Raw genomic sequence first — 22102 nt, 5'->3', positions numbered from 1 at the left:
GCTGGATATTCTTTCCATTTATTTTTAGAGAGTTGGGGGGCGGGGGAGAGATATATGTGTGAGAGAGGCACATTGGTTTGTTGCCTCCAGCATGTGCCCCACTAGGGTTAGGGATCGAACCTGCAACCAAGGTACATTCCCTTGACTGAACAGAACCTGAGAGCTATCGGTCCATGGGCTGATGCTCTACCAATGAGCAAAACTGGCCAGGGCTGATCTTTTGTTTTCTTTAACTCCCTTCCTTCCCCCTGCTGGATTATTTCAAAGTAAATCCCAGAAAATATCGTTTTTCCCCTGTAAATTCTTCTGTATATATCACTCAAAGATAAGGACTCTTACAAATTTTTTATTTTAAACTGTATTTCCCACAATTTTTCATTCATGAGGATTTCATTTACTGGCTGAAATAGATAGGTTGGCTATAACATTGTAACCCAGATTTAGATGGCATTCCTTCAGAAGTTTCAAAGGAATCCTAGGTTGCTCATTCTTCTGAAATTTTGGCAGATATCTAACCCCTATTGATAAAAAAAAAAAAACAAAAAACAAAAAAAACTTCTTTTGGCTTCTTGAGAAGCCTAAACCTGTAATAATATATGAGCAATAACTGGGGTAGCTCAGAACTTTAAAAAAAATTTTTTTTTTATCCATTTCGGAGAGACAAAAGGAGTGGGTGGGGAAGAGAGAGACAGAAACATTAATGGTGAGAGAATCATTAATCGGTTGCCTCCTGCACGCCCCTTACTGGGGATAGGGCCCTGCAACCTGGGCATGTTGCCCTGACTGGTAATCGAACCCTGACATTCTGGTTCATAGGTCGATGCTCAACTAGTGAGCCACATTGGCTGGACAGAGCTTCTTAAACAGAATATAAGATGGTGATGCCCATCAGTCCTCAGGGAGGCCAGATATGAGTAGACTCAGTGTATTGTATTAATTCCATTTTAAAATATGAAATGGAGCCAAAAAGGGTCAGGAACCACAGCCTATTGGTGATGGCCATATGAACTGAGTTAAAATCGAGCAAGATTACTCTGTTGACATTTTTTGGTCTTGTAAATATGTGGCCGGAAGGGATGAAGTCAGTGGAATTTATTTAAAATTTGAAAAGAAGATTATACCTTGTAGAGGTTGGGAGAAGTTTTGCACAGTAAGTATGGTGGTACAAAAGCCAAATAATTGAATTGGGAGCCAGGAGATGTGGGTTCAGTACCCTGTCTCATCTCCTGAGTACCTAGGAATACTTTGGTTACATACAGCTTTCAGTTTTCATTTCCTCATGTGTAGGAGATGGATTAGGAATGGGCTATAAATAAGATGAAGGTTGCTTTGGTCTTCCTTTGTGGAGTGGAATGCAGTGAATGGGGTGACCTACTTCCTTATCTTAAACTGCTGAGTTCAGAGTGGTGGTTTTCAACCCCATATGACTGAATATCCCCATTTTTCTTTTAAATTTGAAATAATTTTAGATTCACAGAAAGTTGTGCTGAGAGTGCCCATGTATCATTCACCTAGCCTTCCTCAGGGAGTGCGATGGCCAATTGATGACTCATGAAAGTGTGTGGCATTGGCCACTCAACATCACAAACAGCATTGCAAAACGGTAACCAGTTCTTACACAGTTCTAGGTAGTCTTTGCTCAATTTATCTGATAACTATATTCCTGAAATATTGAGTGCTGCTAAAACTGTGAAAAAAAATTCTGTGTTTATGTGTAAAACATATTTAAGCTCAAGGCTTCAAAATCTATAAATCTCTGACCTTCAGAAATTAAAGACAATTCCTTCTGGGAGACTGTCTAGATATTGCAGAATGTCCAGCATTCCAGACCTCTGCCACTAAATGCCAGCAGTACCCCCAACCATTGTGACAACAGAAATTCCACAATGCCTCACAGGAAGTAGAACCACCACTTTGAGAACTGCTAAGAGAGAGGGACAGACATGACTGTTCATGATGGAATCTGTCTTTTAGTACTGGTGTTGAAGAGAGAATTCTCAGGGTATGGAGTCTTGTTTTGAACCAGTATGATAATTTTGATGCTCTGATGTGCCGTGTTTTTTATTCTTAAAAATAATAACTTAGCGGAGATATATGTTGGTTTGCAAAGGAACACATTGTGTGCTTTGAACTGTAACTGGCAGGTTTGCTGCTTGCCGGATGTTAGAGCTAGAAGCCCTCCCTATGGCCTGGCTCGTCTTCTCTGTGAGTGCAGAGCCTTGCTAGTCCCAGCATAGGTAGCTGGGGTTTCTTCATCAGCAACAGTCTAACTCAGTCTCTAACCAAATAGTTAGCATCATATGGATAGAAAGAAACTTAAAAATAGTAAAGTGTTTAGTAAAATAGGTTGCTATTATAGAGATCTGGGACCGGAATCTGTTACAGGGCTGAAGTGGATGACTTTTAGGATTAGAGTCAGAATTAGAGATTTCTATTTTTATGATTTTCTTTTGTAAAGATGAACTTTTCCAGTGTCATTGAGAGAATGAGTGTAAACCAAGACAATGAAATAGCCTTGCTAAATGAAATTGAATTAACTTTTGTGGCTGTGTGTACATATACATGTATATGTTACGAGAATACATTTAATGAGTTGTCAAGCAGTATATATACAGCTACTTACTTGTGTGCAAGCACTTTTCAAAACCCATCCTTGAGACATATTCTTTCCTAGTTCATGTACCAAGACATACGTATTTCTTTTGGTGGCAGCACTTTCTTCTTTTATGAGTCATGTACTTTTCTTAAATAGAAAGCAATTGGTCCTCACCCCCACACCCCCACCCCATTTCTGGAGAACAATGCACTACATAGTATAAAATCCCACAAAAATTTCATAGAAGGAAAGGATTTGTCTGTGCTTAACAAATTGATTCTTCAGAGAAATCTTCTCATTTAAGTGCTATGAGGAATGCTACATTTTATGTGAATTAGAAGAAATGTGTCATTATTGGCCTCTGCATATCTTTTAGGGGTTTTATAATTTGTTTTTTTCTAAAATGTTTCACTGATCGTATTTTGGAGTTAAAAACATAAATCTAAATTGTTTAGCTTTAAACTGTCATAGATACCAGAATATGTGTGCAACGTTTTTTTCTTTTTTTGTGGTCAAACTAATACTTTTTGTTTTCAGTAAGGCTAGATACTTGAATACATTTGTGCCTTTTTTTTAAAGGTTGGTTGAATATTATGTCCAAATAATGTTATATCTTCTGTGACAGGCTCATATCTATATATGTAAAAGCCTAAGCGACTGAAAAACCGAATGACTGGTTGACTTGTTGCTATGATGTGCTATGATGCGTACTGACCACCAGGGGGCAGACACTCAATGCAGGAGCTGCCCCTGGTGGTCAGTGTGCTCCCACAGCAGGAGCGCTGTTCAGTGGGCGCCAGATGTAGGGCTCATGGTCCACAGGGATCGGGCCTAAACCGGTAGTCGGACATCCCTCTCACAATCTGGGACCGCTGGCTCCTAACTCGGAGCACCAGCGAGTCTTTATTTTTTTTATTTAATTATTTTTTTAGGGCAAAAGTCTATGATTTTTAATTAAAACTGAAAAACAGTCAGGGACAGGAATGACAGAGGACCCATCCTAGGTGGATGGGATCCTGGGGGTGGGGAGTGGGGAGCATGGTTGACATGGTTGTCAGAATTCAAATGGAGTCTGTGGATTGGACCTTAATACCATTTAAATGGAGATTTCCTCCTGTGGTTGGGTGGAGAATTGTTATGAAGGAGTGTCTGCTTTGGGGAAATACACAGGGGAGTATCCGGGCATCCTGTCATGTGTAGAGCATGCTCTCAAACAGCTCAGAAAAAGACTGGGGGAAATGGGCATATATGTGTATAAATGCACACACTCACACAGTCTAACCTTGCTATTTTCGACTCCATCTTTGTGTACCTGCTTACTTGCTAAGATCTGTAACTCCAGAATCAAGGCTTGCAGAGCTTCCTCGGCCATTGGGCCACGGCCAGGGTGCAGGAACCCTGCAGACAGACCCACTGTTTTCTTGTTTCCGCTCCAGTATGTGAACTGGGGTCTGCTTTGCGACGGGTCCCATTGGGGCTTTGGCATTTCTGTGCTTCCTGGTGGCGTCTGGCTGTGTGGGATGGCCAAGCTGGCGCTCCAGTGGCTGCCGGTTCCTGAGCCCGAGAAGACTGTGCGGTAAAATACGGAGAAAAGATCGCGTCGTAAGCACGTTCAGGCTGCCCCATTCCAACCTAAGGAATCAACAGCACCCATCACATATGGTGTCCTTTCCACGGAAACACAGAGAGCGCTGCCCCGAGCACGCACGGTGCCGGCTCACCAGGGCCCACAGACCAGCAGCAATGGCCACTTGTGGGTGATGTCGTGAAGTCATGACGCTGAGGCGACACCGGGGGTGAGTCCGGCTGCCAAGGCCACGTCCTGGCCCACGTCCTGGCCTACGCTCCACAGTGAAGCCTGTGGTCAGGCACCGACAGGCGGCTCAGCAACTGACATAGCCATGTCAGTACCGCCGCAGTTTCTCTATGCATGTTTAAACCATCCGTGTTCTTCTGGAAAGAAGGGCTTTTTCTCCCACTCTGGATAGCCATGCTACCCCGGCAGCTCCTGAGGACCTGGGGCCTACCTGGCACCCCAGCCTCACTGACCCCACGGGCCACTGCCCTAACAGCTCCGTACCTCTGTGCAGCCCGCCTGCGCTGTCCAGCATGGTCCGTCCATCTGCACAGCCCCCGAGGCCGCCCGGCCACATGCGCTCGGGCCGCTCCTGCCTGGACTCTGCTTTCCTGTGCCTGGAGGTGGGCCCAGTGCACATGCGCAGAGCTCCCGCCTGGACTCTGCTTTCCCATGCCTGGTGGTGGGCCCAGTGCACCTGTGCAGAGCTGTGCCTCGGTGACTGCACTTCGAGAAGCTGCCCTTTTATTTTTAAAAGACTGCACTGCACATGCCCGGCCCCCAGCGCCGCCCCGGCCTGGGCGAGGGGCCACCAGCAGTTTGCAGGCTGGCAGCGCCCCTGATCATGGCGGGGATCCTCTCTGGGGCGCTGGGCCGGCCTGGGCGAGGACCACCAGTGGTTTGCAGGCCAGCCACGCCCCTGATCCAGGCGGGGTCTCCTCTCATGGTGACCAGTTTTCCATCTGGTTGTGATGGCCCTAGTCTATTACTGGTATATATATCCTATATAATAATAGAGGAATATGCAAATTATCTGGGACGCCCTCATGGGTAACAACCGGCAGGAGCAGGTGGGCATGGCTGTGTGCCGCTTGTGGCCCGGGGACGTGAGGCTGCGTCAAATAAAATAAAATGCGTTCACGTGCCCTAAAGCACAAACATCCCAGCAGATAACTCAATGCATGTTATTATGTAATCACAATGATCACACAATAAATCTCAATGATTACACAATATTGATTACACAATAAACTTATTTTCACCGAAAAAATATAACATCTTCATTTAAAGATGCCCAGACAGGGTTCAAGGAGGAAGGGCTCCAGTTTCGTTTTCTCGGCACCCAGCTAGGAGGCCTCCCTGGGGTGGCTCTCCTCTCTGAGGCCTGTGCAGGACGGGTGCTCCGCTCCAGCCTGGGAGCCCCAAAGGGAGGCGGAGCGAAGTGCTTTCCCTCCGGGGCCCCGCTCTCCCTGGGAGTCCGCAAATCTGCCTCCTGGGGCGACTGTGCAGCAGCCAGGCCTGGTGAGCTGTGGGGAGGGTGACGTACCCATGTGGATGTGTATGCTGGTGGAGGTCACACATAGACTAACAATAAACAAATTAAACCAGACAACAAAGATAAAACAACAATCAACAGACACCCTTATATACGATATTTACAAGTGCACATAACACATAGACAAGACTTAATAAGTCAGAGTTCTTTTCATGGATCTTTTAGATGTCTTATAGTGCCCGGGACTTATAGCCAGAATGAGCCCAGAGGGCTCCCAGGTGGGGTGGCCAGTGAACATCCACAAACAGCCTATGGTTCACAGATTTCATCATATTCTGCTCTCTATAGCAAATATTGACTGGCATATAAAGTCATTTTAGCCAAAATCTGCCAGTCCCAAGGTGTCATATGGTAATGGAGCCCTTTTGTAAAAGGACTGTTAGCCCCTTTTTCTCTTTTGATGAGCCTTCCCACACCAGAGGCAGTAGATTGGGAGCCTTAGGTATTATAGGCTTTACAGGCTCAACTTTAGGAGGAGGGGCTGGTGGTAAATCCTCCTGGCATTCTGTAGGCTTTTGATCCTTAATATGAAGTGGGCACAAGAGCCTACATAGTTAAAGATGACAAGGGCGTTCGTTTTCCTTGAGCCTGATATCTCCTTAAATTCCTACCTACTTGTTCCCAGAGATCAAGGTCTAATGTTCTAGCATCAGGGAACCAAGGATTATATTCTGTGGTAATATGCAAAAATTGTAAGAGGGTACATTCTGACACCTTAATTCCTTTATCCTTGAGTATGCAAGTTAAAAGTCTACAGTAATGTTTTTGCCTTTTACTCGAATCCTGCCCCATTATAACCTGGCTGATTTCAGAAAAGTCCCCGTCCACTTATGGTCGTGACTCCGCAGCTGGCACGGGCTTGTTCGTTTGGTGAACTTCCACTTTTCACTTCGTTTTTGCTCAGGTGAACCTTCTCCTAAAGTCCCTGTTAGGTCACCACTTGCTGTGACCTGCACGGCAAGTTCAGGATGATTTGTAGGAGGGCCGATGCACAATGAAGATACTATATAAGAACTATGAATTTTTAAGGCATGGAGGCCAGATGGAGCCTCTTGCAAGAAGAGGAACCATGAGTCCGGGTCCTGCCTGCTTTGTATTCAGTTTGGCTATATGTTTGCCCATTAGTAATGCAAACAGGCAGAACAGATAGAATCAAAGGTAAAGTTTAGTAAGCAATGTTAATATTATCAGGTTAGGAAATCGCCTTGAGCCATCGCAATCACATGCTGATTTCAGCCCTGCTGAGATCAAGGTTCATTGGTCTTCCACTGTCTCTTTTGCACTTTCATGCTAATGCTGTTATGCATTGGTCTCCAGCCCCATATACAAACAAAAGCTTATTTAGAAAGTCACAGAGGCAGAAAAAATGAGCCATGAAAATAGTGAGCCAGCTGGGTTGCGTGGACTCAGGAAGCGAGTTATAGAGGCAAAAGAAGGTTCCTTGGAGTTTAGGAGGAAGAAAACTCATGTATGTGCCTTGAGGAAAGCAAGAGAGAGAGGGAGAGAGAGAGGCTATAGGTGTTTTTTTGTTTTTTGTTTTTAAGGTAATTGGACCACTTTAGTACTAAGTTTAGAGATTTAAAAGTGTGACTAAAAAAAATCCTTTGCCAAGCCTGGCTGGTGTGGCTCTTTTGGTTGAGTATCTTCCCATGAACCAGGAGGTCACAATTGATTTCCGGGCAGGGCACATGCCCGGATTGTGGGCTCGATCCCCAGTAAGGGGTGAGCAGGAGACAGACTATCAATGTTTCTCTCACATGAATGTTTCTCAGTTTCTCTCCCTCTCCCTGAAATCAATAAAAACATATTTAAAAAAATTATTTGCCAAGTCTATGCAGTACCACTTTGTTCACTCTAAGGAAAAAGATGTATTTTTAAAATTCATAAATGTTCAAGGCACATACATTAGAAAAAATAGCATAGTCTTTAATATTCAAAGCTCATTTAAGTTATTTCTATTCTCAGTGTTGAGATTTGATTAATAGAAGCAGCAGTAAAGTATTTTCTTCATTTATTTTGATTTTCATTTCTCTTCAATGCCTATGCTTTTGTAGATTTTCTTTTCTATTTTTTCCCTTTCTGCTCTTCTTGGGCAGCAGTGAGTATCTGAAGTCATCCTTTGTTTATCCTGTATTTGATAATCTATTCTGTCTGACACAGCCTTCCATCATGACTTGGTTTAGCTGTTTCAGTCACACCCATTGCAGCTTATACAATGGGGGATTTACAGTGTTACTGTGCCTTCCTTGTCACTCATCACCAAACTGAAGTTATCAGGGTTCAGGTGTGCTTTCCCCAGGGGTGGGGCTGGAACTCTAGTTCTTGCATTGTAGTTAGGACATGATCTTGGGGATTTTTTTTGTTTGTTTTATGAATGAATAACTGAAATTAATTCAAACTCAGTGCTCCTAGGATTAAAATGTATTTACATATTACACTATAAGTTAAAGGTCCATAGTACTTGATTGCCTCAACTAAAAAATGAGTCATACTTAGGTGTAGTTCTGTAGAAAGCATGACATGATACAGGAGAAAGGAAATTGCAGGTGAAACAGTGACTCTTATAATTCACTTTGCTCTACTAATAGCCTTTATTTCAAAGCTTTCCTCTTGCACTAATGAGATACAGTGCAGTGTGAAGAGACTTCAGAATGATGTTCTGCCACTTTCTAGCTGATAATTTGGAAAAATTACTAATCTTTCTGAACCTGGTTTCCTGATCTCAGAGACCAGCTTAGGTTATCTGTTATCACCAGAGATGCAGGTCCAGTTCACAGTGGCTCTGAGCCCAGATACACTCTTCAGATAGCACCTTATGAGCTATCATTTGGACCTCCTGAAAGGAGGATTCCCTCTGTCAGGTGTCCTCTGGTGCTGGGCCCTGTAGTTTTTACTGAAGCTGTGAAACCTTCCATTGCCTTTGAAAACTTTTGTCTTCGCCTTCCTACACTTGGTTTATGGACCTTGGAAAAATGACAATACCACCATTATTGAAATCTTCAATTTGTTCATAAGGGCAGGGGATTTCTTAGTTTGTTTTTATTTTAATTTTTAATTTTTAAAAAGCTTTATTGTTGAAAGTATTACATATGTCTCCCCTTTCCCCCACTGACCTCTTCTAGCCCACCCCCGCCCCTTACCCCAGGCCTTGACCATCCTATTATCTGTGTCCATGGGTTATGCATATATGCATACAAGTTCTTTGGTTGATCTCTTCCCACCCACATACCTTCTCCTGCCTTCCTCCTGAGATTTGACAGTCTGTTCCATGCTTCTGTATCTCTGGATCTATTTTGTTCATCAGTTTATTTTGTTCACTAGGTTCCACATGTGAGTAAAATCATGTGAAACTTGTCTTTCTCTGACTGGCTTATTTCACTTAGCATAATACTCCCCAGGTCCCTCCATGCTTTTATTATGCTGAGGTATGATCCTTGTATTCCCACTTTGCTGGAAGTTTTTATCAAAAAAAGGTATTGGATTTAGTCAAATGGTTTTTCTACATCAATTGATATGATCATGTGGTTTTTTTTTTGCAATCTGTTTATGTGATGTATCACATTTATTGATTTTAAAATATTGTACCAGACTTGCATCCCCAGAATAAATCCCACTTGGTTATGGTGTATGATATTTTTTTTTAATCCTCACCCGAGTATATTTTTTCCATTGATTTTTAGAGAAAATGGGAGGGGGAGAGACACAGAGAGAGAAACATTGATATGAGAGAGCCACTCACCTGCACTCACCCTGACCATGGCCTTGCTGGGGAGGAGCCTGCAACTGAGGTAGGTGCCCTTCACTGGAATCGAACCTGGGACCCTTCAGTCCACAGGCTGATGCTCTCTCCACTGAGCAAAACTGGCTAGGGCTGATCTTTTTGATGTATTGCTGAATCTGATTTGCTAATATTTTGTTGATGACTTTAGCATCTGTGTTCATCAGGGATTTAGCCTGTAATTCTCTTTCTTTGCAGCATCTTTATCTGGTTTTAGAATTAGTGTAATGCTGGCCTCATGGAATGAGCTTAGAAGTGTTCCTTCCTCTTGAATTTTTTGGAATAGTTTGAGGATAGGTGTTAGTTTTTCTCTGAATGTTTGGTAAAACTCCCCTGTGAAGCCATCTGGACCAGGGCTTTTGTTTGCTGGGAGTTTTTTGATTACTTCTTCTATTTCATCGATAGTTATAAGCCTATTCAGGTTTTCTGATTCTTCATGATGGTTTTGGAAGATTGTATTTTTCTAGGAATATGTCCATTTTGCCCCGGTTGTCCAGTTTGTTGGAATATAGTTGTTCATAGTATTTTTTTAATGCTCCTTTGTATTTCTGTGGGGTTAGTTGTTCACCTCTTTTGTTTCTGATTTTGTTTATTTGGGTCCCCTCTCTTTGTTTCTTGATGAGTCTGGCTAGATGTTCATCAATCTTGTTTATCTTTTCAGGAAACCAGCTTTTGCTTTTATTGATCTTTTTTATTTTTATTCTTATTTTTACTTTTTAGTCTCTATGTCATTTATTTCCTCTCTGATCTTTATTATTTCCTTCTACTTACTCTGGGCTTTTCTTGTTGTTCTCTTTCTAATTCTTTAAGTTGTAGGGTTAGATATTAAGTTTTTCTTGTTTTTTTGAGATAGGCTTGTAGTGCTATGAACTTCCCTCTCAGGACTGCTTTCACTGTGTCTCATAGATTTTGGGCTGTTGTGTGTTCATTTTCATTTGTTTCCAGGATGTTTCTTATTTCTTCTTTGATCTCTAAAAATAGAAAATAGAAGAAAAAAGGGAGAGAAAAAGTAAAAAAAATAAAGTGAAGTGATGTTTGTTTCAGCCAAGGTTAGTGTCCCATGGGAGGTCACTTTGCATCCCACTCTTCAGTTTTGTCTGCCAATTCTGGGCTTCCTGTTAGGTACTTAGTTGCTAACCACTGTCAGGCACTGTCCTTTGGCTTTCAGCAACCTGCTTGAAGCTCCAAGTGATCCACTGATCCATCATTTGTGACTGTTTCCACAGGCCTTGGCTGCAAGCAGAAGGGGCCAATCTGCCCTTTAAAGTTGGGTTGTTAGCAGCAAGGTGCCCAGGGCTGGGTCAGCAAACTTCCCCTAATTCCCTGGGCTCTGCCTCTGCCCTTCTTTGCCTGCTAGCCAGCTGTCAATCATAATCATTCAAAGGTCTGTTTCTGAAAGGGCTTTAGGCAGGAGATGTGCCGTTTAGCTTTCAGGGAATATGGGGGGTGTATTTCCCTGTCCCAGAGCTACTCCTCTGTGAGTGGCCCAAGGTATTACTCTTCCCTTGGCTGGACAAAGATCCTTGAATGGATACCAATGGGGTCAACTGGAAACCTGGAGTTTTTATCAGTTCTCCTGTGCAGGGAAATTACTGGTTCCCAGGATAGTGGGGTGGACAGCCCCTTCCACAATCCAGTCATTGAGGGCTTCTGAGACTGTTCAAACCGGTAAGCTTGGCCTCTGCTTTTGTTTCCTCTGAAAAGCTCAAAATGCAGGGTGTGGCATACGGGGCTCCTGAGGGTGGGGTGGGCTGAATCACCTAGGGCAGGTTTTTCCCTTTACTTTCCTTCTGGTTGCTGCGAGTGGCTAGCTCTTCTCAGGAAATATGGCTGTTTCAGTTTGGGGGCCTTTTACCAAATGTTCCTGGCTGCTGTTTTTCCAAGTTTCACCACAATCCTTCCCACCCCAGCCTCTGCTCAGGTGCCTCAAATGTGTGTCTCCCTCCCTGCACCAAAGCCTTGGGTGAGTAGCTGCAAATGAAAACTCCTGTGCTATGAGATAAAAATCAAACAAACAACAAACACAAAAACAAACAAAAACAAACAAACAAAACACACAACGAAACTGCAGCTTTCTCTCCAACCAGCTCTAGTCTCCCTTGCGGCCCTCAGTCCTGCCTCCTTTTATGGCTGGATGTTACATGGGCCATGGGTCTTGGCTTTGGTGCTCTGGGCTGTGGAGCCACCCTGGTTCCAGACCCCTATTGTCTGAGGCAGTGGTCGGCAAACTCATTAGTCAACAGAGCCAAATATCAACAGTACGACGATTGAAATTTCTTTTGAGAGCCAAATTTTTTAAACTTCTTCTAACACCACTTCTTCAAAATAGACTCGCCCAGGCCATGGTATTTTGTGGAAGAGCCACACTCAAGGGGCCAAAGAGCCGCGTGTGGCTCGCGAGCCGCAGTTTGCCGACCATGGGTCTGAGGGAACAGACCCTCATAGTCCAATGTCTCCCTCCTCTCTCAGCCTGCAGGACTGCGGCCCCTGGAAGCTAGTTGATCTTTTTTGACCTCGCCCTTCTTGTGGGTCTTCAGGTGTTTTCTGTCCTTCCTTGATATATCTTCTCCTCAGGTGGACCTTAGTTGATAATTCCAGGTGAATGTTCTCCAATTTAGTTGTATTTTCAGTCTGGCCCTGGGACGAGGTGTTTGACCAGTCTGCCTACTCGTCGCCTTTTTTTTTTTTTTTTTTTTTCTTCAGGCTCTCAAGGGATTTCTTGCAGGAGATCCTGCATCTTTGCTAATTAACCCAATCCATGTTCTCATTACTGTTGATTTTTTTTGGCTTTGGTTAAGTATCTCTTCCTGCTATTAACTACTCATAAGTGCCATTTATCAAGATAGAATTGCTTCTTCTAGAAATGTTTGTATGTGTGTATTTAAATCTGTAATCTAACACAGTCTGAAATACAAGGTGTCCCTCCAATATATACACTTTAAAATCTGATAGCTCAATTTTGAAAATTAAATGTATTTTAATAAACACTGCCTTTATAATTATTCAAAATGTGTGCATACATTTTGTGGGGACACCCTATAGTTTTGGAAGTTGGTATGGTTTCTGTTTAGCCTAACTTGTTCAGAGAAGCCTAGAATTTCTAGGTTTTACTAGAAGATGGAAAATCTGCCTGATTTTGAAATCAGTGACTTTTAACAACTGTGTATATGTGATATGAAAAGGACAAATTAATCGAAACAGAATATTCTTTATTGCAAATAAGGTATTTGATATGCCATGTGTAGCCACGTGGATGCATAGAAAATGGATAAATTTAAAATACGGTATTTGCTTTCAAATTCAAAGGGAGGGCTTGGCCTTTGCTGTTTCAAGATGGCGGCCCCCAGGGGAGCTGCAAGCCATGTGGCCAACATGGTGGTTGCCAAGTCACACAGTCCAAAATGGCGGCTGTCTAAACTGTTCTTTAACAGGAAAGATGATTTGTTTATTCTCACAGTGGGAATAGCCATTATGACTTGGAAGTTTTTATTGGGTTTGTGAACAAATGCTTATATATTTCTCAATCAAAGATCCAGCAAAATTAATAAAATATGATGTCTTTCCTTTGACAACTAATTTTTGTTTCATTTTCCTATAGTATCCTAAAAATCACTTACATATAGTATGTTATTCAAAACTTTTGGTTTTTGTTATAGGCATCACCATTTTTGTTTTCTTATCATGCTATAAGCCTAATAAGCACTCTTATTTTCAGATATTTTCGAAAACATCCTACATTAGAAATACCTGCTTCATTTGTGTTTTGAGGTTGTCCCGTCTCGTTCCCCCCCCCCCCCCCCCACACACACACACCCTTCTTGCTTGGCACACTTTGAGATCACTGTTGTGGCTCCTCTTTCCCACAGCATGCTCTCCTGTGATTCTCTGCTTTTCTCTGGCTGGAGTTGCTGGTCCATAGTTAGTAGAAGAAGATTTGAAGGAAATGTCCTCTTGGATTTTATTAATCAAACATTGGAACTCCCCGAGTTCACATAACTTTCTGCACTGCCCTCTGGAGACCATCTGGCTACCTGGGGGATGTTCTCTCTTCTCAAGGAGTTCTCAGGATTCTGGGAGCAGACTGAGACACTTGCTGTGGAAAACCGATAAAGGCACTCAGTATGGAGGGAAAATAATCTTGTTTTCAGGTGAAGTGTGCCACTAGGTAATTCACCCCATATCACATTGATTAGTAGAGGATTTTGTAGGTTGGAAACAAAAAATGCCCATTCAGGAAATCCATATACTTTAAAAGAATGCTGTAACCATATTCAATAGCACTTGTATTTTATGGTGTGAAATAATGTGTATACTTCATTCAAATGGGTTAGGATTTAAGGGAGAAAGAAGAAGAAAACTTACTATCAAATTAATGAAAATTAAAAATTTGCTTTTAACTTTCAATCTTGGTCTAAAACTTTACTTCCAGTTCTCTGTGAAAAATTTATTTTGCTCTAGTATCCTATTACAATTATTGTAAATAGCTAAATATTTACTTTTATCCTACTTGCTATTTTAATATGCAGCAGTAAATTATAAAGTTGTATAATTTGACCAGAGTATGAGCTATTTTATGTGTTACTTACCATTTCATGTGGTAAGGTCTTAGAAATATTTGTCTGTGCCTTTGACATTTTAAATGAATACATTTCCAAGTGTCATTTGTAGTGGTCTGCTCTTCCATAGGAGCATTATTAAAGTAAAATTAATTGGTGTGTTCATTCAGCTGTGGCACCTGGTGCCAACCGGTGAGTTCACAGTTGGCACCAATTTCCCTCTCTTTTGAGGTTTGCCTGAAGCTTGGCTGCCAGCTTTTCCCAGGGTGTCCTAGACTCTTGGTTTGTTCTTCCATTTGTCAATTCAAGTGCCCTTGGGTTGTGAACAGTGTGCCATCCAGTTCTGCTCCTCAGTTGGGTGTATGTGAAGAGGAGACACTTCATTTGTACACACAGCTTTGAGGATCCAAGCCAGGCTGGATTCTGAGGACTAGCCCTGAGGACATGTCCTTGGGGTTGGAGATGGCAACAGACTGAGGCCACCCAGTGTGTTAAGGAGGAGGTTTACCTGCTATTTTGGCTATTTTCTTCCATCCTCAAACATCTCAGGATGGAAAATTTGGAAAAAGAGGTAGTGGTAGAAGAAGAAAGAATTTCCACTCTCTGAGACAATTTCTGTTAATATTTTGGTGTGGTAAGGATAAGCTTCCTTGAAACAAAAGCTTTTGGCTGAGACAGCTCCTGGCACTTCATTTGTAGAAAGTACAACAAATCAACGCACTGTATTTTGGCAATTACTAAATACCTGTCTTTTTAGTGTGACAGATAATAGCATTCCTTTCCCCTTAAGAACATGTGTCTATTATAAGACATCATGTGCACAGTCTGACACTTACATTTTGTTTGAATTTTTTTGAGATTTCATTGAATTGAGGGACAGTAAGTATTTGATGTAAGTGATTACATCTGATCACATAAAACACTCTAAAATGCCACGACTGGTCTTCCTATCAGTTAGCTTCAGATATGAATATATATATATATGCTTACAAGACTATTAACTTTTTCTGTGGCTTCAGGAGCATTTGAATGACTCTTCTTAAAAAGCTATTACATAAATAATTAAGAGGGCTGCCAAAACCGGTTTGGCTCAGTGGATAGAGCGTCGGCCTGCGGACTGAGGGGTCCCGGGTTCGATTCCGGTCAAGGGCATGTACCTGGGTTGCGGGCACATCCCCAGTGTGGGGTGTGCAGGAGGCAGCTGATCGATGTTTCTCATCGATGTTTCTAGCTCTCTATCCCTCTCCCTTCCTCTCTGTAAAATATCAATAAAAATATGTTTAAAAAAAAAAAAAAAAAAAAAAGAGGGCTGATTTAAGTTAGTAGTACAGTGATCTGTGCTTACTGCCAAATTGGTAATGCTGTCTGCGCTGTCTGCACAACATGCTGACTTGGATAAGTTATTATCAAGTTGACTTGGATAAGTTATTAAGGTTTGAACTTAGGATGGGAAGAAGATAGCCTTTATCATACACTTCTTCTCTGACTAGGTATGAGTTTTTTTCTTCTTGTTTACTCACCTGCACTAGTGCATTATAATTTATAGGCACCTTAGAAGCTTTTTTTGTTGTTGTTGTTGTTCCACAGGAAAATGCCCCACAAAATAGCTATTGACTTGGCTGGTGTGGGTCAGTTGGTTGGGTGTCGTCCTGTGCACCGAAAGGTTTTCAGTTCCATTCTGGTCAGTACATGCCTGGGTTGTGGGCTGGATCCCTGGGGTGGGAGTGGGGCAGCAGGAGGCAGCTGCTCATTATCTCCTTCGCATATTGATGTTTCTCTCTCTCCCCCTCTCCCTTCCTCTTTTTCTAAAAATCAATTTAAAAATCTTTTAAAAAACAGTTATTTGTTAGGAAAACGTGACTAAAATACAGTATTCTGGGAAAAGCATAGTATTAAATTAGGAGAACTACATGTCTTTGTTTTATAATCCACTTTACCTCCCTGTCTTACAAGCAGAGTACTATGGAAATTAGAGGTGGTGTTGCTATTGTAACCATAGTCCTCATCAGTACAGCAACCATACCATTTATTGTGGAATTATGTGCCAGGTACGAGGCTGAGAATTTTTATTGCATTTAATACTTACAACATCTCAGTGAAGGTTTTGCAGATAAAGGAATAGTCTTACAGAAAATAAGCAACTTCCCTAAGATCATGTCAACTGTGTGGCAGTGATGGGTTTTGAGCCTCACTTGTCTGATAGCAGAGCCTATACTTCTTTCTGTGCCTACCATCCCCAGTTCACAGTATAAAAGAGTATAAATGAGAAAAGAAAAATGATTCTCTGTCACTACCAAGAATAATCCAAATTGACATCAGAAAATGTATAAACATTGGACAATTTAATCAGAACATGCAAGAAGTAAACACTGTGCCCCTGCTCATCTCCTCTACATGTAAACATGTTCATTGTGCCTTCTGTATAGCCTTCCAGTGTGTGTGCATGTGTGCATGCACAGTTGTGTGTGTGTGTGTGTGTGTGTGTGTGTGTGAGAAAGAGAGAGAGAGAGAGAGAGAGAGAGAGAGAGAGAGAGAGAGAGAGAGAGAGAGAGAGAGAGAGAGGAGGGTTAGGGAGAGGGGAACATAGTCCAATCCAGCATCAAGCTAGTTGATGCTAGAGAATATAATCCCAGTTTGGGTAACAATGAGAGTATGTCTGTAGCTTTCTAGAAATGGGATTGCTGGGTCGCTTTCCTTTTAATAGCCACTCTTTTCTGTTTTTGCTTTAAGTGTCATCCTATCTAATAAAAGGGTAATACGCAAATTAACCATCACTCCATCACAAAGATGGAGGCGCCCATAGCCACAAGATGGTGGCACCCATACCTCGGGGGGCGGCTGCTGAGAGTGGGCAGCATGAGCGTCCTGGTGGAATGCTTGCTTCATTGCCGTGCCTGGCTCGAGTTGGCCCCCCGGAGTCGGAGTGGACACGGACAGGGATGGGGGGCTGGCCCGCAGCCTCCGTGGCTGAGCACAGGCCCAGAGAGGAGATGGCAGGCCCGCCTCCCATGGAAGCAGTGCGGGTCCCTCCCACCTCCTGTGGAATCGGTGCGGGTCCCTCCTGGCTCCTGCGGAAGCAGCGTGGCTCCTGGTGGCACGCTGCGGTTCCTGCTGGCTCCTGCAGAAGCAGCGGGTGGCCGACTGCGTGTGATGGGCTACTAGTATCTTTTATAAATCAAGATATATTTGACTCTATTTCTTTTTCTGTATTGTATCCCATTTACTTATTTTTCCTCTCCTCAGTTCCAAACTTTTAAATTTTGATGAGGTGCTTCCACATGGCTTTTTGTTTTCATAATTTTCTTGAATTTTTTTGCTGTATTTCAAGATTATAACTTTAGACTTATTTTGTTGAAGTCATTCATTCTGTTACCCTTGCAATTAGCTAGTTATTAATAATAGGAAGAACGCAAAAGGGAGGCCAGGCATTATAGGTATGGCCCTCTGGGCAGCTTCACCAGGAAGCCACAGCTTTGCACTCCCCAGGGAACCACTGGTCCATTCCCTGCAGATCACTGGGGGTAGGGGCTGGACAAAGGGGAGATGGACACATGCACAGTAAAATCAGGGTGATGTGGGGTGTAGGGAAGGTGCTTGTCGCGTCAAACCTCAACAGAGATCATTAGCTATGGGAACTAGAGCCAATGGAAGCCCATGAAAAACTGGAAATACCAAACAAAGGAGTTCATATTCTTAGCTCTTGGCTCTCTTGGCGCTTGACTCTCTTGGAACTTGGCTCTTGTGGCTCTCTTGCATTTGCCCATGTTTACCCCTCAGCCACATGGTCCACGGCCATGCACATCCCACACACAATGGACTGATGGAGTACAACTGGGAACACAAACTATGCTGGATTGGACTGTGCTCCAACATGGAATGGAAACTCTGGGCAACGGCTTTAATCCTAGCTCTGCTGAGGACACAGCTGGACTTTCTCCTTGGCGGATGAAGGGGAATGGGACTTTGGAAACTCAAGGGTGTAATTCCATAGAAATAAAGCTTTCTACAATATCTAATGCTCCCATGCAAGTCTCAGAAAATTCCTTTTCTTGTGACATCACAATAAACCTACATCCACCAGCAACAGGTGGGGATAAGGAGCACTCCCCACTAATAACAATTCCACAAAAATAAAATAGAAATCCTGTTAAAATTTTAATTCTGAATGTAGTGTAATTATAGATTATTGCAGGGATAATTGACATCTTTAAAATAATTCTATTTAACCAAGAAAAAATATCCAAGGTGGGGTATATGTATTTCCCTTTTATGTCTTCCATTTTGTCACTTAGATTTTTAAAGTTTAGATATCATGTAAGTTCAATACATTTATTGTTTCCTAAGTACTTAATTAACCCTCTTGATTGCTATTGTCAACTTTTTCTCATTATATTTTTAGATAGGCTACAATTTATATATGAGAAAGCAATTTTATTAAAATAATTTCTGTGATCTTTATGAATTATCTTAGTTTTATAGTGCAAATTTACTACATTAAAATAATGATAATTTTGCTTCCTTCCTGTATTTATAGCATATCTTTACTTTTCTGTTCAGATGTGCTGGCTAGCACTTCCAGAATCATGTTAAATAATAGGGTGTTAATAAGAATCAATATAACTATATGCTGGACTACATAATAGTGCTTACGTGTAAGGCTCTCAAGGTCTACCATAAAAACATGTGACTATCTTATTTATAGTTTTTGAAGCAAAATAAATTAAACACAAAAGTACATGGGGGAGTTATGAGAACAGGAAAGAGTTTGTGAGGACTAAATAATGGGAAAATCTAATGGAAGAAGATGAAAGTCAGTCCTATGGATGGGTTGCAGTTGATGGTTTCTACCTATGGATTCCATTAGTGCTTCATAGTCAGTTAAATGTCAGGCAGCAGCTGTGAAGATCAGGAAGTAACATCCTTTAATGAAGTGTTCCAGACACAGGGGGTACTCTAACAGTTTGGAAAGAATACATGAAGCGGGGATTCTTAGTGACTGGGTACAGTAGAATCCTGGATGTTGTAAATGTGTCATAGGGAACAGTTGTCATAGGATTTTACAACAAGGCACTTCATCCACCTTTATGGCTGCATTCCCTGCAATCAGAACAGTGTTTGGTAGAGTACGTTCTCAGGTATACGTTAATAGAGGACAGAAATCACTACTCACCGTTTTTAGCCAGTGTCATGGAGGAGGTGAGCTAGGTTTTTGCTGGTAGAGAGAGTGGATGGAGAGGAACAAATGGAAGAGTTTGATGCAAGTGAATTATCAGAGTGGAGGAGCAGATCTGTTCTGTTTGAGTTACAGAGTATTTGCAGGGAGCCAGATGTGGGAGGGGAGGGCATAGCGTGGCAGAGAGTAGAGCTTTCTAACTGCTTCAGGGTGGAGGTGTCTGGTGGCCTAGATCACAACCTTTGTGTGACTGTCTGGCTTAGGCACTTGGTCCGACATTATCTGTGTTTTTCAAAAGGATTGTCCAGGTGGTACCTTTCCATCCATTCCTGCATGCCATCCCTGCTGTTTGACCAGGTTTGGTTTATGCTTCATCTGTTGGAGAACTGTTTCATGTGATCAGCACAGTTCCAAGGGATCCTGGAACAGTGAGTAAGGGGCTTCTGCTTTCCACTCACCTTAGGCAAAGACAGCAAGGTTCAGAGGGGTTTAGGAATACAGTGGAACCTCGGTTCTTGAACTTAATTCTTTCAGGAAGCAATTTGTTAGAAAACTGAATAATTTTTTCCAATTAGAAATAATATAAATTTAATTAATCCATTTTAGACCCACAAATGATCCAGTTTTAAACTTTCTTATATACAGTACGTGTCTAATGTACTGTTTAATCTATTAACAAACACTTAAATTTATCGAACCACCCCTACTAGCCTTAAACGAATCGCTTTCAGCACTCATTCCAGGGGTGTCTTTCAGGAGGTCAGTATGTGGCATTTTCACTTTTTCACATATCACTGCTTCTGAAATGCTGTCACCAGCTAATTGCTTTTGTTTATCCAAATCAACAACCGTTTGTCTACCTCTTCAATTGCCTCTGAGCATTGTTTCTTTCATATCATGAGCAACATTAGCACTCTTGATGGCTTCTTTATGTTTTAAAATTGTGCTAATTGTCTATTTCACCAGCAACAAAAGGAAAAAAAAAAAAACCCCAAAATATTCACAGCATAATTTCCTGAGGTGTTAACAATGTGAAGTTTAGCCATAAACTGACTCACATTTTCTCCTTTGTTTGTGGCCTGAGAGAGACTTTTTGATGTATCAGCATGAAAGGGTTGTCAGGTCGAGAGCTGAAGTTCTGTTCAGTAACCGAGATATTTTTTTCATTAACAGCTTGGTTGAGAACTGAATTGTTTGAGATGGGAGACGTTTGACTGTAGATGTTGAGGCAATCAGTTGCAGTGTCTGCCACAGAACTATCCTAAAAAGCTGTTTCTGTAACTATTGTTCTTTCATCCACTATATTGTGAATATATTTCAGCATCTTTCATGAGCGGTTTTTTAGTTATTGTTGGTCATGGAGCCTTTGATGAAATGAATTCTTGTGAGGGAGCTTGGTATAATGGATTATTACAAAAATAACTGCTTTGTGTTTGGGGAAGGTGTTGAGAGGAAAAGAGCCAAGACCACCTATCCTATCTAATAAAGAGGTAATATGCAAATTGATCCTCACTCCAACACACCAGATGGCCGCCCCCGTGTGGTTAAAGATGGCCGCCCCCATGTGTACACAAGATGGCCAGCAGGGGAGGGCAGTTGTGGGCAATTAGGCCAGCAGGGGTGGGCAGTTGGGAGGGACAGGCCTGAAAGGGAGGGCAGTTGGGAGGGACCAGGCCTGCAGGGGAGGGCAGTTAGGGGTGACCAGGCTGGCAGGGGAGGGCAGTTAGGAGCAACCAGGCAAGAAAGGAGGGCAGTTGGGGGCGATCAGGACGGCAGGGGAGGGCAGTTAGGGGTGACCAGGCCTGCAGGGGAGGGCAGTTGGGGGCAATCGGGTCGGCAGGGGAGCAGTTAGGCATCAATCAGGCTGGCAGGGGAGTGGTTAGGGGGTGATCAGGCTGGCAGGCAGAAGCAGTTAGGGGCAATCAGGCAGGCAGGCAGGCAGGCGAGCGGTTGGGAGCCAACAGTCCTGGATTGTGAGAGGGATGTCCGGGCAGTCGGACATCCCTCGAGGGGTCCCAGATTGGAGAGGGTGCAGGCTGGGCTGAGGGACACGCACACCCCCGTGCATGAATTTCGTGCACCAGGCCTCTAGTTTTACCATAATATCTCCTCTCTGGGACTTTGAGGGAGGTGAGGGATATGGGCTGGGTATTGTGGAAACACCTTAAAGCTCAGCAAGAATGCTAGCAAAGAGTATTTGTGACAGCAACATTTTCCACTTTCTGTTGAGTGACCTAGAAGGTGGCAGTAGAAATTAGGAAGATTGACTCTACATTCATAGCTTGTAATATTTTGCTATTATTGTTTAAAGGAGGATAATAATATGTCCTTCATTATTTATAAATGCCTCCCTTATTGAAATACAAAACCCTGCAGGGCTTGGACTAGTGGTAGATCCTGAAGAAGAATGGCCAGGAGGTGGAATTGGCACTTTAACCTTCTCCAAAGACAGTGCCTCTTTCTAAAGTCCTCTCTGCTTTCTATAGCCATGGTCACACTGCAGCTCTTATAATCATGGCTCAAGTGATATTCCTAGATTTTGTGCTATTTCCTGATTTTTAAAGCTAAGGGAAAAGAACCCAGCAAGTTAGTCAGAGAATGTAGACATCAGAAATATTAATTTACACTGAACAACTTTCTGTCCTCATAGTATCAGCGAAAGCAGGAGCGAGAACCAAATTCTCTTTAGTTGAAGGTACTTAATTTACACTACAAGGAAGGTTTCAACAAAACAACACAGGAGCAGAGACCAGGGCCCACCTTCTAATTCCTGCAGCAAAGGGCTGAGGAGCAGATATCTGAACCCCAGAACTCTAGGTTTTCATGCAGAAGCCAGAGTGTTCTGCCTGAGCATGGCTAAGAGATTAT

General features: G+C 42.6%; 1 protein-coding gene across 25 annotated transcripts in view; it reads left to right on the top strand.

Moving 5' to 3' along the window:
• The window catches only part of PARD3 (par-3 family cell polarity regulator), a 781475-nt gene that overhangs the window by 55393 nt on the left and 703980 nt on the right, over nucleotides 1–22102 (top strand). The window lies entirely within an intron of this gene.

The sequence above is a fragment of the Plecotus auritus genome (assembly GCF_963455305.1).
Source record: "Plecotus auritus genome assembly, chromosome: 1".
Lineage (NCBI taxonomy): Eukaryota > Metazoa > Chordata > Mammalia > Chiroptera > Vespertilionidae > Plecotus > Plecotus auritus.
Note: the sequence above shows the minus strand (reverse complement) of the source record. Positions and strands in the feature narration are given on the sequence as shown.